The 16,927-nt window shown below is 35.4% G+C and overlaps 1 protein-coding gene and 1 long non-coding RNA gene across 3 annotated transcripts in view; one reads left to right on the forward strand and one right to left on the reverse strand.

Annotated features, from left to right (window-relative positions):
- Positions 1 to 16,927, forward strand: part of Galnt13 (polypeptide N-acetylgalactosaminyltransferase 13) — a 577,725-nt gene that overhangs the window by 127,677 nt on the left and 433,121 nt on the right. The window lies entirely within an intron of this gene.
- LOC121828634 (uncharacterized) overlaps positions 1 to 16,927 on the reverse strand; it is a 33,125-nt gene that overhangs the window by 15,568 nt on the left and 630 nt on the right. The gene's annotated exons all lie outside the window — the stretch shown is intronic.

Genomic DNA, 16,927 nt, shown 5'->3' on the forward strand with positions numbered 1-16,927 from the left:
ATATCGCTTAGCTCTAGAAGCAGTTTGGAGGAAGTATTAGAATTTTCTGAATTCCAGCAATTCTAGACTTAGGATCTCATTGAAGATTTAGGGTTAATGAGAACAACAAAGTATACGTATCAGAGGAATCCTTGAGCACCCAGACTAACAAACTTCAAATAATAAGCAAGAAGCATGGAGAGATAAAGAGCATGCAGGGAGACCTTTGAAATACAGTCAAAAGGAACTCTTGAATTTGAGAATAGAATAGATATTGGGGAAAACCTCTGTCCTTCTACTGTTCACTCCATAGACAAGACTATAGAAGAGGTACTTGAAGCCTGGATAGTAAGAGAAACCTTGGTAAGAACAAATCCCAAACCTTGCTCGATTGCTGAGGAGATGGATTCAAGCCCCAGCACTAGCCAAAGGGCAACCACTCTCATCTAAAGGCATAAAAACTATTTACTCAGTCTCTAATGTTCTGCACAAGACATTCAGCTTCAAAGAAAATTTATGAGCTGTAGAAAATGGCAATAAAGGAAAATGGAAATATTGCCAAGATAAAAAGAATCCAACCAAGCTCAAGATATGACCTACATAATAGCACTATCAGGCAGAACATTTAAAATAACTATTATTAAAATGGTTAAAACAAATGAAAATGTGGACAATACATGTATCCATAGGTAATGGCAGTAGGGAGCCAGAATCCATAAGAAGAGATCAAATGGCAAGTGAAGACCATGGTAGCAGAAGCCAGAATAACTTCACTGGTCTCATCAGTATGCATCTCATGGGTGAAGAAAAAAAAAGTCGGCTTGGATGTAAATTAACAGGAATTTAAGACCAAAGGAGAAAGGGGAGCTTAAAACGCACACAAATTACAACACACCAAATACTGGCACAACATAAATTTGCATGTTTGTTGTCCCAGGGCACCTTTTGTTTCATATCTGTGATTCTAATCTGAAATAGGGTGCAACAGAGAAAAGAGCCAAAGCACTATTTGAAGAAATAGAAAGCAAAGAACTGGACAAAGTAAATATGGAAAAATTAATGAGTATTTAATGAGAAAAACCTCAACAAAAGCCCAAAGCACAGATTAAAATAGCTCAAAGAATAAGTAAATACATTTATAGGACTATAAAGGTATATAATATTTAATCTGCTACAAACCAAAGACACAAAGAAAAGTTTTGAGATGTTTGGAAAAACAGACGCAACTACATGAAAAAGAAATGATTCAAGTCAGAAGTGTGATATTCTTAAAGTGCTGAAATAAAACGTTCTAATCCAAATTGCATACTTGTCAAGACAGAACACAGCAAAGCAGAAATGAGTGTTTTATTTCTGCTAAACATGGAAAAATTTATATATTAGTAAAATTATTTATAACAAATGTTCAATGAAGATTTTTACAGATGGTGAATGTGATACCTGAAAAAAATGCATACACAGAAAGAAATGAATGGTACTGAAAATGAATGAATAAAAGTAAAAAAGAAATTCCTTTTCTTTTATTTGTAATTTAACAACCAATGATCTAAACAAAGTGTAGGGCCTGGAAATGGTACTTGACACCAAGCCTGACTACCTGAATTCCAACACCAGGATGCACGTGGTAGAAGAAAATTGCCCACTTGGGAGGCAGAGGCAGGCGGATCTTTGTGAGTTCGAGGCCAGCCTGGGCTACAGAGTGAGCTCCAGGAAAGGCGCAAAGCTACACAGAGAAACCCTGTCTCGAAAAAACCAAAAAAAAATAAAATAAAATAAAATAAAAAAAAAAAAAAGAAAATTGCCATCCTGGCAATTGTCTTCTGACTTTCAATTGCATGCATTTGCTTAACACACACACACACACACACACACACACACACACACACACACACACACACACCAATCTGACATACAGAGGCAATATGTTTTTAAAAATTGAAAAGCAAAATGTTTTGGTTTTGACCCTAGCCTCTAACGGCTGAGCTTTCTTATTGCAATTTGATAAGTCATGCTTTATTGATACTCATGAGAGACCTGTCCTTTTCTGGATGCAGATGGGAGAGGAGTGGATTGGGGGATGGAAGCATGTTGGGGGAATGGAAGAGAGGGACTAGAAGGGGAGGATGGGGAGGGAGGCTGCTTTTCGGATGTAAAACAAATAGATGAACAATTATATAAAAAAGCAAAAATGTTTCAGTAGTAATATTTGTTTACCAAATATGTAAAAGTATCATGAAAATAGCAAAAGTGGTTGGTTAGTGGATGAAAGAGTTGTAGTATAGCATTATATTTATTTGTCTTATATTGCAGCAATAAAGACACTATGATGAAAAGAAAATTGGGAGGAAAGGGTTTATTTGGTTTATACTTCCACATTATAGCTCTTTATAGAGGGAAGTCATGGGAAAACTTCAAGGCAGAAACCTTGAGGCAGAAACTGAAGCAAAAGGCATGGAGGAATGCTGCTTATTGGCTTGCTTCTTCTGGCTTCTTCAGTTTGCTTTCTAATTACCTCATGACCACTGGACTGTGGATGGTACTATTCCCAGTGGAGTGAGCCCTTCTACATAATCAAGAAACATACAGTCTTGCCTACCGGTCATCTAATGGAGAGATTCTTTTGAGGTTCTTTTTTTTCCCAGATAATACTAGCTTATCTCAAATTTACAAAAAAAGGAGTCAACACAGCATTAACACATTCTCACAGTGCCTACAAAGTATCATGATATGGTCTGAAAATTAATGAAGTAAATGTATATAACTTAACCTCTAAGATAGGCAGTTTAGGAAAATTTTAATTAAAAATCCAAGCTAAAGAATCAGGAAAAGTTTTCAACTAAGGATATAAAAACAGAAAAGAGGGATAAAGAAACAAAGATGGAGCAAGCAGTAAAAAGCATCAAGATGGTAGATTTTTAACTTCATACTGTCAACAATCACATTAAATTAAAGTGAAGACACACATTGAAGAAGAGAGCAGAAGAGGGAAAGATCTCCCATGCTCATGGTTCAGTAGGATTAACATAGTAAAAATGCTCATCCTACTAAAAAGCATCTACAGATTCACATCAAAAGTCCAATGTAATCCTTACAGACCTTTAGAGGACAATACTAAACCCCAAGATAGCTAAAACAATCATGGACAATAAAAAAACCTCTCCAGGTATCACCATTCCTGATTTCAAGCTGTACTACAGAGCTAAAGTAATAAAAGCTGTGTGATATTGGCATAAAAACAAACAGATTGATCAATGGCATCAAACAAAAGACCCAGACATAAGTCCATATAACTATGGATACCTGCTTTTTTATAAACAATTCAGAGGACACAATGAAAAAAAGAAGACCCAGACGTGCTAAGTAACAAGGAGGGCTCTAGGGAAGACTCATGGAACAAATCTGGAGGGTGGATTGGGGGCAGGTGTGGATGGGAATGGAAAGGATCTAGTTGGGGAGGGAGAGATTTAGGAGGAGAGAACATGGAGAGACGAATGGAATTGGGGATCATTTAGAGGGGATATGTGGAAACCTGGCAAAGTGGAAATTTCCTGGAACCTATGAGTGTGACCCCTGCAAGGACTCATAGCAATTGTGGATATAGATCTGGAACTGGCCACTTCTGTAGTCATGAAAAGCATCCAGTAGTGGGACTGGGACACCAACCCAGCCACAGAGCCTTTGACCCATAACCTGTTCTGCCTGCAATATATGCTGGGTCAATGGTCCCTCAGAGGTCATGGGAGTGCCCAACCAATAGCTGGTTCAACTTGAAACAAACAAGCCAACAAACAAACAAAAACAGAAGTCCAGTGAATCATTCTTACTTTTCAACTCAGTATGGAATAGGAGTGAGTTATAACTAGGTCAACAGGAAGGAGAAAGTAGTAAATATATGATGACAGACACTGGAAATGCAAACAGACTCAAGGAGCAAACTGATGAAATAAAAAGCTAATATTTGATCAAAAACACTCAAATTAACTAGCCTGAAGGAAGACTAACTAAAATAAAAAGATGGTAGAAATGACTAAAGAAAAACGAATAGTATCGCAAGCTGAACATCCCACGGAAATAAATTTATTTTTAAAATCACACCATATACTTACTTCTTGAAAGAAATATAACACAAATTACAAGAAATATACAGGATATTATTCCATACATATGATATTTGGAAGATATTAAATAAGTTTTGATAACAGAATCATAATCAGGGAGGAAGTTTCATGTTAATGTGAATTGTCTCTCCTATTTGTGTGTGTGTGTATGTGTGTGTGTGTGTGTGTGTGTGTGTGTGTGTGTGTTTGCATGTGTGTGATACATTTTATTGGAAAGCATGTTAGCTCAGACTAAGGAATACTTTAGAAAATAAGCTTTAGAAAGCATATTCTTTATCTCAAATGAATATATACCCTCCAGATCAATATGTTTCATATGACAATGCTTTTTGAAAGTCAAATTATTATTAGAATATTAATAGAATTTAGTATATTTAGAACTTTAAAATGACTCCACAAGTATTCTTTCACCCAAATTTGTTAATATCCATGAAAAGTGTTTTGTCATTGCTAGACTATGAATACTGGTACACTAAAATTCACATGTGTCTAACATTTTATGTATTTATTATGAAAATGTATGAATTAATGTTTTGAAATTAGCAACCTATTTTGAAATACAGTGCTTGAAACTATAATTGATTGCATAGTAAATTTAAGCAGTTTTGTGAGATATATAGAATCCATAGTGTTTTGGCTATTGACTCATTAATGATTCCTGGCCAAATTCTTGGAACCTGGGTATCTGATACTTATTTTTTAAAAAGAGTTTACATAAATAAAAATATATATCCCTTTCCTCTCCTTTCATATGGCTTTAGTGAACTTTATGTCTATAAATTTGTATGGAAATGAGTGGAGGTGTGCACACACATGTTTTTCACACAATTTCCATTTGACTCTATTGTTATTTTTTTTCAGATGCCGTATCACATGTAGCTTCTTTGATCTCTAAACCCCAAAAATGTGTGTACTCTAATTCGACATGCTTAGGAAACAAAAGAGTGTTAGCATTTAGGAAAACTCATCCGAAGAGTTTATAGGCTTGGTTCTGACTAGTAACATGCGTCGTTTTCTGTTCACTACTTTCACTACTTTGACTACTTTCGTTCCACCCCAGATGAATGTAGTAGATTGTATACCAGAGCTGTTTTTGTAAAGAATTACATGGATTAATGATTTAAGAAAATGGGTTTTAATCTAACTGATTTTATTGAAATATTTGTTTAATATTATTATATTATTATTATACACTAATGTATACTGACAAAATTCAATAAATCAGAAGCAATTGATAAGATTAATTTAAGTATTATACATTTGTCTAAGTAATACTTTTAAGAATATCTCAGCCTGGGAGGAAGGGACTGGGCCTGCCTGGACTGAGTCAACCAGGTTGATCTCAATCCTCGGGGGAGTCTGTCCTGGAGGAGATGGGAATGAGGGGTGGGCTTGGGGGAAGGGGAGGAGGGCAGGAGGGGGAGAACAAGGGAATCCATGGCTGATATGTATAATTAAATTATATTGTAAAATTAAATTAAATTAAAATATCTCTTTTATTAAAAAATTTATGCAATATATTGTGATAATTTTTTCCACTCTCTTGGTTCTAAAATTAGGATCATCCCAAAATTATCCTATTATGTATCAAAGTTTGATTACCAGAGCTTTCTTACTCATAGTTGGTGTTAGTATGTAATAAACAGGATATTCTCATGTATTTTGACATAAAGAACAATTGTGCTTTTTTAAAATAATTTTTGTGATGGCTTAAAAGAGAATCGTCCCTATAAGCTCATATGTTTAAATTCTTGGTCCACCTTTGATGGAACTGTTTGGGAAGGATTAGGGGTATGCCCTTGTTGGAGAAAGTGTGTCACTGGGGTCTAGCTTTAAGGTTTCCTAAGACTGGCATCATTCCTAGTGTCTCTCTCCACCTCTTGCTTGTGGATCAAGATGTGAACTCTTAGCTCTTCCATACCTCTTCTCTGTTGTCATGGACTGTAATGTTATGAAACTGTAAGCCCAATTCTTTTGCATGTACACACACACACACACACACACACACACACACACACACACACACACACACACATACACACACAGACAGACAGACACACACACGCAGTGTATTTCACATCAATGGAAAAAGACACTTTTTTCCCATTTAAAGCATATTTTTATAAGCAATTTAAGGTGATTTTTTTTGTACCATATGTTTCTTTTGGTTACAGTTTTCAAGATAATGAGTCCAAATTAAGTTATAATGTGTGTTTCTTGTAGAGTATATGCAGTAGAGAGTGACCAATTAACAGTCAGGAAACGTGGGTTTGAGTGGAGGTCCTGCCCCTTCCTAAATGCATTGCGAAAGATGAAACTTTTATGAAACTTTTTTTATTGCAGATGGTAACATATTCCTCAAGGCATTTTAAAGATTAGATGGTGTGGATGAGTGTTCATGAAGAAAAATTTTAAATTGTTGAGTGCTATATTTCAAGGATGATTACTTAGTGTTTTTTGTAACCTACTTCTGGCATTTCATATGTGTTAATCATGTTTTTGAGGCCACGTAGATGAAAGAAATCTACTGTTAACTCATTCATGTATTTGTTTACTGACTAATGATTTATTTACTGTCTGTCAGATAGTATTTGGAAGTTGATGATACAGGAGAAGGTTTAAGTACAAGATATGCATATGTGAAATACCAAATGTCCAATCAACAAAGCTATTTTATAGCCAGTAGAGACTAAAGCAAATATCTAAGTATCTTTCAGATGCCTCATTAGCATTGACATTCTGTTGCACAGATTAACCAATATTTTTATTGAGATGCAGTATAAATTAATGAATAGAAGTACAGGTTCTGGTTTATTTTCTTGATTTCAGATATTATACATGTAAGCATAGGTAGAATTTTTTTAACTTCTGCTCATTGTTCTCACTCTAAATATTGATAACAATATAAATTCTCTTAGAGGGAAAATTAATGAGATGATATGCATAAGTCATTGAATGATGCATTTTTTTAATATAGGAAGTGGCCAATAATTTTCATTGTTTTAAAATTACTTTTCATGGTATAATTTATTCTGTGAAAATAAAATTTCATCTTTTTAGATATCAGAATGGTTAGCTGAAAATATTTCACTTCTAAGGAAATTAATGAATTGAAGAAATCCATAATTTCATCAGCAAGGTATAGGAATAAATCTGCAAAGCGAAAACAGTTTTAATTTAAATTGATGTATTAATATGTTTATTCTCTGTTCTTTGACTCAAACCTGTTTGTTATAATTCAGACAGTAATTAAATCCTCTATCTAATACCATGTATTAATTTTAAAGAGAACATCTGCTTTATAGAAAGTTCTGCTATGAAACTCTATCAGCAGAAAAAATGTAAAGTCATATAAAAGTTTAGAACTGCAGCCAAGGCCTGGGGTTATATTGGTTTGCTTTGACTGGCTGAGAAGAATAGGACACAATTATGAGCTAAACCATACACTTCAGATAGACTGATATTGTAAATTCAGTGGTTATCTTGTTCTTTGGTATAAAAATCTTTATTTTATAGATTTCAGGGCCTCTGAAAGGTCATACAGAATATGGCTTCTTCTGTAACTGAATAGAATTTATCCAAGCAATCTTAAATGGAGAATTCTTTTGACATTTTCAGAATATGTTGTGCTTGTTTTTTAACAATAAGTACATTATTACTTTCATGCCTTGTTTCTGAGAAATCTGGTCATTAATCTCTGTCTGTGCCCCCCTCCCTATCCTTTCACCATCTCTCCCCTACCTACCTCCTCTCTGAGAGAGCAATCTCTCAACCAATTTAGAAATTGCCATTTTCACTGCTGTATTGTGTGTATGTTTATCTTAGAAAATATTCTGTGAATTTCTGGGAAATTTTTACAACAGGATCAATACAGACCATAATGAACATTGTGCTAAATTTACAAATGAGGGAGAATGTTCCAATAATTAATTGATAGATGTTATCTAGACAGCCTTAAAATCTACTGAAAAATGAGTTCAGGATTCTTTCAGGCTAATTTCTTTTGTTGAGAATGTGAATTTTAAGCAGCTATAAGAATTTGGAATACTTTATAAGTGTTCTTTTATGATAAAATAAAATATTTTTAGTTGAGTGTGAGGGTGTGTGTCTTTATTTTCAATGCTTGAAAGACAGAGAAGGGCAGATCGCTTTGAGTTCAAGGCCAGTCTATTCTACATAGTGAGCTACAGGACATCCAGAGCTACATAGCGAGATATTATCTCAACATCACACACACACATACACACACACACACACACACACACACACACACAGAGAGAGAGAGAGAGAGAGAGAGAGAGAGAGAGAGAGAGAGAGAGAGAGAGAGAGAGAGAGAGATGTATGTATATATAGGATCCAGTCATTATTCTACATGTGACTACACAGTTTGATGAGAATCACTTGTTGAAATGTTGCATTTCCTCTAATGTTTATTGTTATTCTCTTTCTGAAAAGTCATATGACTGTGGATGACACATTATATTTTTGAAAATCACCATGCTGTTGGAGATAGGTTTAAAATAAATATCTTTTTCAAATATCAATTTTAATTTTTTCTTCACTTTTTTTTTTTTACAATCTTTAACATCAAAGTAAGAAATGATCCTGTAGTAGGATCTTTCCCCTCATAATCAGGATGTGGCTTTAACTTCATATTTTCAGAATTCATTTTGGGTCACAAAATGACTGGCACTTTTATATTTTCTAGATATATAGCAAGATGAAGAAAGAAAAGTTCTGAGAATGGAAATCTTTTGTCTAGCTACATATTATGACATGCCTTATCTATTGAGTTAACTGTATACAAATGTTTTGCTGTTGAGATGAAAACTCCTATAAAACCCCCGGATAGCAGACGTATGTACTGAGTTCAGATTCTATACCTTGAATGGCGTTTTAAATATCTGACTGTTGCCTCCTTTGTGTCTTCACCAACCTTATGCCTCACTGTATGACTTTTAAGCTTTTTTTCATGTCTTAACACTTCACGATACAAAGCACTATGGGTTTGTTATTTGCTTTTCCCCATGATTTTATTTGCATCTCATATAAACTAGGCTTTAGTAAATTTATTGGAATCAAGCATAATACTTAGAATTGGAATAATTTATCATAGATTTAAAAAATTTCACTTACACTTTGCATTTTGTTTTCATTAAAAGTACCACTGCATTACATATATATATATATATATATATATATATATATATATATATATATTCACTTTATAGGGAAGTTCAAGATCAAGATTTCTGTGGGCTGGAATAGTTGTGTAGATCTGTTATCCCAGTTACTTAGGAGGCTAAGGCAAGAGGATAATTCCAAGGGCTTCCTGTGTTAATGAGCAGGTTTTATACCAGCCTAAACAATTTAGTGTGACTCTGTTTTGTGTGACACTGTTTTGGGACAGGAGCAGCATGAACAGAAATCTACTCACAATGATTAGACAATGAAAAGCCCAAAGTCAGGATACTACCAAAGTCCAACTTGGATAATCAATGAATTTTATTGGGGTTGCTTACAGGAATATGGATGAGGGGTTATTTATGGGAGCAGAAAAAACTCAAAATGTCACCCAAAGTGTACCCAACATGGGTGATGGTTATAAATGGTGGAAATCTGGAGCTCACTACACAACTTGGAAGCAGCTAAGTATGTTGGAGAATGTGTCCTTCAGTAAACTTAGATGGTATAAGCCTCTTCAGGCAACTTGGCTTGTCTGATTCACTGCCAGACAGTTTGGCTTGTCTAAGAGTGTGTCTCAGCAATCATAACTGCTTATAAAAGTTTGAGAATCACCATGCCTGGTGAATATGGCCAGCTTCAGGGATTTCTTAAAGGTTTTGAGTGTTTCCTTCCTGAGTTTAACAAACTTCCCTGCAGAAGGAGATGTTTCCCCTCACTTTTGAACATGTTTTAAGTAGCTTCCTTCTAAAATACACTGCTTTATCTTTGAGGAAATGTCTACACAGAATCCTAACACTTATCCTATGGCATTTAGGCAAGGCAACACTTTAACTTTTGTTTGTGTGGGTCTATTGTGTTTGAGGCCTATCATATTTGTTCCTGGGAATACTAAATTGATCAATCCGGTAAAAAGACATTGTGTAACTATATAATTCCAAGGAACTTTAAGTGCTAGAAGGAAATAGTCAGGATAGCATATTTGAGTTTAGATTTATAACACATTAAGTCATCTTCCTGAAGTATAAATCAGAAACTTTCTGACGAAGTTCCATTTGAGCTCAGTTTCGGATGGTTTAACTCAGTTATGAATGAATTAACCAAGTCAGATTATCAGTCATGTAATGTGCAGTAGCTCTGTGGTGGGGTAGCCAGGGTCTTCTAACAAAGTAAATACCTCATGTTTATAAATTTTAGTATGCTTCTTGGAGAGAGAGAGAGAGAGAGAGAGAGAGAGAGAGAGAGAGAGAGAGAGATAGAGAGAGAGAGAGAGAAGTGAGTGAGTTGCTGGACTTAGAACTACAAAGCTTTGTGTTTTTTTGTTTATAGCTGGTCTCAGAAAGCAAACTGTGTATTGAGAAAATAGTGTAAGCAAATTAAAAGACTTAGAAAATAATGTCAAGGACTTTTATTATATTCTTCATTCTGTGATGCTACATCCTTTATCCTGGGATGTTGATAAGGAACTTGGAAACATAAGCATTCTGAAAATCTGTTCCTCAGCTTTTCTGTGAGGATTTTCCATATATATATATATATATATATATATATATATATATATATATGTACTCCATGCAGAAATATGGTCTCCACAAAACAGTTAAATCAACAGTCTTTCACCAGTCTTTGTTTTACACTTCAAGAATTTGTGAGAGTAAAAATAGAAAGTTGTCAAACTGAATTAAAATTCCGTTAGTGGCTAAACAATAGAGAATGCTTCAGATGAAATAATAAATGTGTGATTAAGTAAAAGAATTTTTTGAATATCTCTTCTGCATTCAGAGAGATAAAGCATTTAGTTTACTTTCAAAAGGTTCACTAGGAAGTGAAATTTGCTTACATGAAAAGCATTGTAGCAAACACATGACCTCTAGATCTATTAAAGGAAATAATGAGAAAGATCTAAGCTTGATTGGTTTAAAAAGTTATATAGGAGACAGATTTGAATTAATTTAGTAAAAGAAGTTGTTTATTAATATTCCAGTGTGAAGAACAGGAGAAATATTCATTAGAAAAGGCTAAGTCCCAAGATACAGAAGAATTGGAAAAATGTGAGAAAATAACATAGTCATTAAATTTATAGAGAGACCAAGTTCAATAGTATGAAAACTCAAATCTTGATTGAAAGTGACCTTGGCAAAATATGTAAACACGGTGTCATGAATTATGAATTACAATAAGGCAAATAATTCACTGACAGTATTCCCCAGAAACTGGCTGAAATTAACCTTCCTAAAACACAGTGCTATTATTTATATGAAAACTGAAACTTTGAAGGTCAAGTGTAATATAAATTTATATAAACAGAAATTTAATTCTTTATGCATGTTTTGTGTACTTGTGTGAATGTGTGTGTCATCTCTTGTAGCAGGAATCTTAAAAGTTCTTATTAATAAAATCAAACCGAGAGCCAAGTATTGAGGTGAACTGGAAGATCAGAGAGACAGAACAAGCCACAGCTAACCTTACCTGGCCAACTTCTCAGCTGGTCTTGTTTCCTCATACTGGAAGCCTCTGTGTCCTCATATTCGAATGGCTCTCAGCTAAACTGTGCTGCTAGAAGCCTGAAAGCTTAACCAGCCAAATGCTTCTAGTTTCTGGTCATCACGCCTTATATAACTTTCTGCTTTCTACCACCACTCCCTGGGATTAAAGGCTCGCTTTCTGGGATTAAAGGTGTGTGTCACCATGCATGGCTATTTACAATGTGGCCTTGAACTCACAGAGATCCAGAGGGATTTCTACCTCTGGAGTGCTAGGATTAAAGGTGTGAGTGCCACCATTTTCTAGTCTTTGTATCTAGTGGCTGTTCTGTCTCTGACCCCAGATAAGTTTATTAGGGTACACAATATTTTGGGGAACACAATACCACCACATTTCCCCTTTTTTGTCTAAAATTTAATAAAGCTTATAACCAATACAAGAAAAATTATATCCAATAAGTATATACAATATACACAGTCAAGATTACATTAATGATGTCTAGTCCATTAACATTTGACAGATTCAGACAAAAAATTCCATTATATATATATATATTAACAATGTCCAGCCCAGTAACATTTGACAAATTCAGACAAAAAATTTCATTACTTATCTTATTTAAAACAAGTAATTACTTTTTAAAAGTATTTTTTTTCTTTTCATAATAGATTCAGTAATCTACCTTCTGTCATTTTTATATCTTCCTCTTTTTTCTTTTGTGTAGATTCAGTGATCTACCCATTTATCCTATTATTCTTTATCTTTTTTCTCAGAATAGATTCAGTGATCTATCTCATATCTATATTCTTTTCTCTTTTTTCTTTCTTTTTTAAACAAAACCTCTGAATCTAATCTCCATGTTCAGCTTTTTTTCTGACCATTAACAATTAACAACTTGTAACCAACCATCATAAACAATGACAATATCCATAACTCATTAAATGACCAAAAACTTCCCATCCCACCTTTTGGGAATGTAGGCATCATTTTCTTAAAATTACTACCATCTTTAGGGGATCCTGAAAAGAAAATTTTTGGGTTAATTGTCAAGTCCTATATCATTTGTCCAGCCGCTGCATAATGAGAAAGTGTAGGGCTTGTTTTAAGTCCTTGTTCAAGTAGTCTGTCAGGCTGGATCATCTCAGCTAGCCATGTCAAAATTGTCCTAAGCAGTTTGTAGTTCAAAGTTGATCATTTGGTGGTATTAATCAGCTTAATGGCTTTACCATAGTCCTTGTGGAATCATCATTGTCGAGTCCTGTCGTCTTTTTGAAGATTTCAAAGTCACTGTTAGGTGTGGTCATGGTTCACTGCAGACTTGCAGACTTTTTTTTTTTTTTTGTGCCTCCTCTGTGGTTTGGAGTAATCACAGTCTGATAAATGTCTGTCTCTCGGAACCATGAACATTCTTCCCTAGAAGAGAAAATCTTCACAGCAATTTCTCCCCACCATTTGTCTGACCAAACTTCTCCAAACTGACCTTTGTCGATGCTTGCTTGTAACACGATGGTCCTGTCAATTCTTCGTTGAACAAGCAGCAGTAAACCTTTCTTCCCAGGTAGCAACATCACTGCAGTCACCAACAGGATGAGAAGAAGCCAGCAACTCGGAGCAGTAGCTGCTGCCTCCATAATCCCACCACTGTTTGTGGTTCGGCCCTGGCCGAAGGTTCTCCTAGGTTGGCCTCAAACTTAGGATCCTCCTGCCTCTGCCTCCTTCAGTAAATCCAACCAATGTGCCACCACAACCGGCCGAGTGTAGCTCGGGTCTGAGGCTGGGGCCCGCAAGGCCACAGGTAAACAGCTTTTTCATGAATTTGTACCACAAACGTTGGGCACCAGATGTAGCAGCAATCTTAAAAAGTTCTTTTTAATAAAATCAAACCCGAGCCAGTTATTGGGGTGAATGCTGAAAGGTCAGAGAACCAGAACAAGTCACAGCTACCTCACCTCGCCAGTTCCTCAGCTGGTCCTGTTTCCTCAGACTGGAGGCCTCTGAGTCCTCATCCAGAATGGGTCTCAGCTGAACTGTGCTGCTCAAAACCTAAAAGCTTAACCAGACAAATGCTTAACCAGCCAAATGCTTAACCAGGCCAATTGCTTAACCAGCCAAATGCTTCTAGTTTCTGTTCCTCATGTCTTATATACCTTTCTGCTTTCTGCCTCACTCCCTGGGATTAAAGGCTCACTTTCTGGGATTAAAGGTGTGAGTCACCATGCTTGGCTGTATCCTTGAACAGAGGGATTTCTGCCTCTGTAATGCTAGGATTAAAGGCGTGTGCTACCACTGCCTATCCTTTATGTTTAATATTGTGGCTGTTCTGTCTCTGACCCCAGGTATGTTTATTAGGGTGCACAATATTTTGGGGAACACAATACCACCACACTCTCTATGTTACATGGGCATATGTGGTATATAGTTATATCTATATCTATCTATCTGTCTGTCTGTCCTTCTGTCCGTCCATCTGTATCTATCTATCTATCTATCTATCTATCTATCTATCTATCTATCTATCTATCTATCTATCTATCATCTATGTCTGTCTATCTATCTATCTATCTATCTATCTATCTATCTATCTATCATCTATCTATCTATCTATCTATCTATCTATCTATCTATCTATCTATCTTTCTGTGTTTAGATACATGCACCCATAGAGATGCAACGGAGGTCAGAAGATGATGTTGGCTGTCCTGCTCTATCACTTTTTACCTTATTCCTTTTAACTGGTGTCTCTCATTGAACGTGGAGCAAGATAGCAGCCAGCAAGCCTCAGTGATCTCACTGTCTCTGTCCCTGAAACGTTGTTGCAGGTTTGCATACAACCACATCAGGCATTTTACTTGGGACACTGAGTTTGAAATTCATGTTCCCAGGCTTGCATAGAAAGCACCCAACACACTGAGTCACATTCCAGGTACAAAAATTTTATTTATTTGTTGTTGTTCCTCTGTTATCAAAGTAAGCATTTTTTGTTTAATCAAATTTATTTTAATATCTTGTATTTTAATTTTTAAATAATACTGAACCAAATTAACAATTGATGGTAGTATGTGAATAAAGAATCTAAAGTCTTTACAGTTACAAAGGCCTCAGAAATAGCAAAATATTGATTTTTTTCCTCTTTCACTGAATTAGTTACAACTACTTATTCACTGATTTAGTGGATAATGTTTTGCTAAATATCAATTGTCCATACTATTTAATACTTTTATGTTTTATTGCACTCTGTTATTTGTGGAGGTTATTTCATAAGATATATGTCACGTGTATAATAGTAACTACGTTATTGTGTTAATAATGTTACTGTTAATAGTGTTATTAATATACTACTTACTTGAACATAAAATCGTAAGATTAAGGTTTGCTTCTTATTTTTTTATATAAGCTTTTGCCTGCATGTATGCATGTGCATCATGTGACTGCCTGCTGCTCATGAAGGCCAGTAGACAATTTCCAATTTCCTGTTACTGGATTTACAAATATTTGTGAGCCACCACATGGGTGCCAAGAACTGATCCTGGGTCCTCTTGAAGAATATAGCCAGTGCTTTCGATCACCGAGCCATCTCTCCAACCCGAAGGCTTGAGGACTTTAAGACTCAGATATTAATGCTCAGGTTTTTAAGTAAAACATATATATTATTCTTACATCTATGAAAAATATTGGATTATATTATTTAATATTTCTCACAAATATGATAATACTTATATTTATATAGTGTTGAGTCAATACTTGTTTGTGGGCCTTTTAAACAATATTAATTAAACATTTTCTAGGGTAATTATACTAGTAGTTCTTGTTAATATTTACATGTAAACATGCATGACTAAGGGTCAGAAAGCAGGTAAAAGCAGGTAAAAGCAGTTGCTATACAAACATGACCTTCTGATTTTGGTCCACGGAACCCACAGTGGAGAGAATGGAACAACTGCATGTACACACACAAACTATGCATATAAACTCACACGGAACACCTTGATACAAAAATAATTACCTAAACTCACATAACTAAGATTACCAGAAAGGATCTTGTTTGAGGGCTACCTGATGACACAATGTCAAAGTGTGTAAAATGTACCAGGCTTGTGAGGAATGAGACTTCATAGAGAGTGCTAGCAAATAATCAGCATCTGAATTGGCTTTGAAATTGTACAGAAATGTACTCAAAGAAAAGAGGAGCTTTCTCTGTGAGGAAGCTTCTGATATTTACTATCTACCACGAAGAACTTTCTGCTGCTGTCCTGAGAACATGGCTATAGTTGAGGGGACCACAATGCCATGGGCTAGGTCAGGATGGATGTTGGCCATCTTTCAAGCGATAGAGGTATAGTTTTACATAAGGAGAAAAGACAGATACTACTGAAGGAAATTAGGACCTAGATGCGGTGAGCTCCATGGGATATACCTACAATAGGGTACAAGGAAGGGAGATGAGGAACAGAACTAGGGTTATGCAGGCACTGAATTCATAGGACTTCTGAGTGATTGTATGGAGGCAGTGTGACGGGGAAGAAGAGCGAACAATGAATCTGACTTATGTCTAACAACTCAAAATGGAAACTAGGGGGAAGTGTAGCTTATTTATATATTTATTCATGTATTTATTGCAGGATAATTACAAAAGACACATGTTTAATCTGAAGTAGCTAGAGGATAAACAGTAAAACATCTAGTGTGTACATGGTCAGTTAGGTCTATCCCTTGTTTTACATGCTTGGATATTATAACTTGAGAATATGCTGGATTGTACCTGGCCCTTGCAAAAATGAGGTGTGTTACAGTCCATGCAAGGGAAAAGAGGACATTCTAGAATATTAAGTGCCATATTCTCAGAGTAATTAAGTGTGGGTCTGACTATACTCAGCATGTATAGTGATAGTCCAGGGGTCAGTAGAGTGAGATCCCATTGTGGTTGTAAGTAATAGAATAACTAAGAAATAATGTGATTTTTATGATCATAGTATGTTTGTATGTGCGCATGTGTGTGTGATGTTTCAGGGTATGAGCATGTGTGTCATGGCATACTTTTGGACATAAAAGCACAAGTTTGTGGAGTCAATTCTCCACTTCTTCCTTTATTTTGGGTCCAGGCATAGAACTTAGATTGTCAGGTTTGCACTGATGGGTGTCATCATCTCTTTGGCCTTACATGC

The sequence above is a fragment of the Peromyscus maniculatus genome, chromosome 4 (genome assembly GCF_049852395.1).
Source record: "Peromyscus maniculatus bairdii isolate BWxNUB_F1_BW_parent chromosome 4, HU_Pman_BW_mat_3.1, whole genome shotgun sequence".
NCBI classification, from domain to species: Eukaryota; Metazoa; Chordata; class Mammalia; order Rodentia; family Cricetidae; genus Peromyscus; species Peromyscus maniculatus.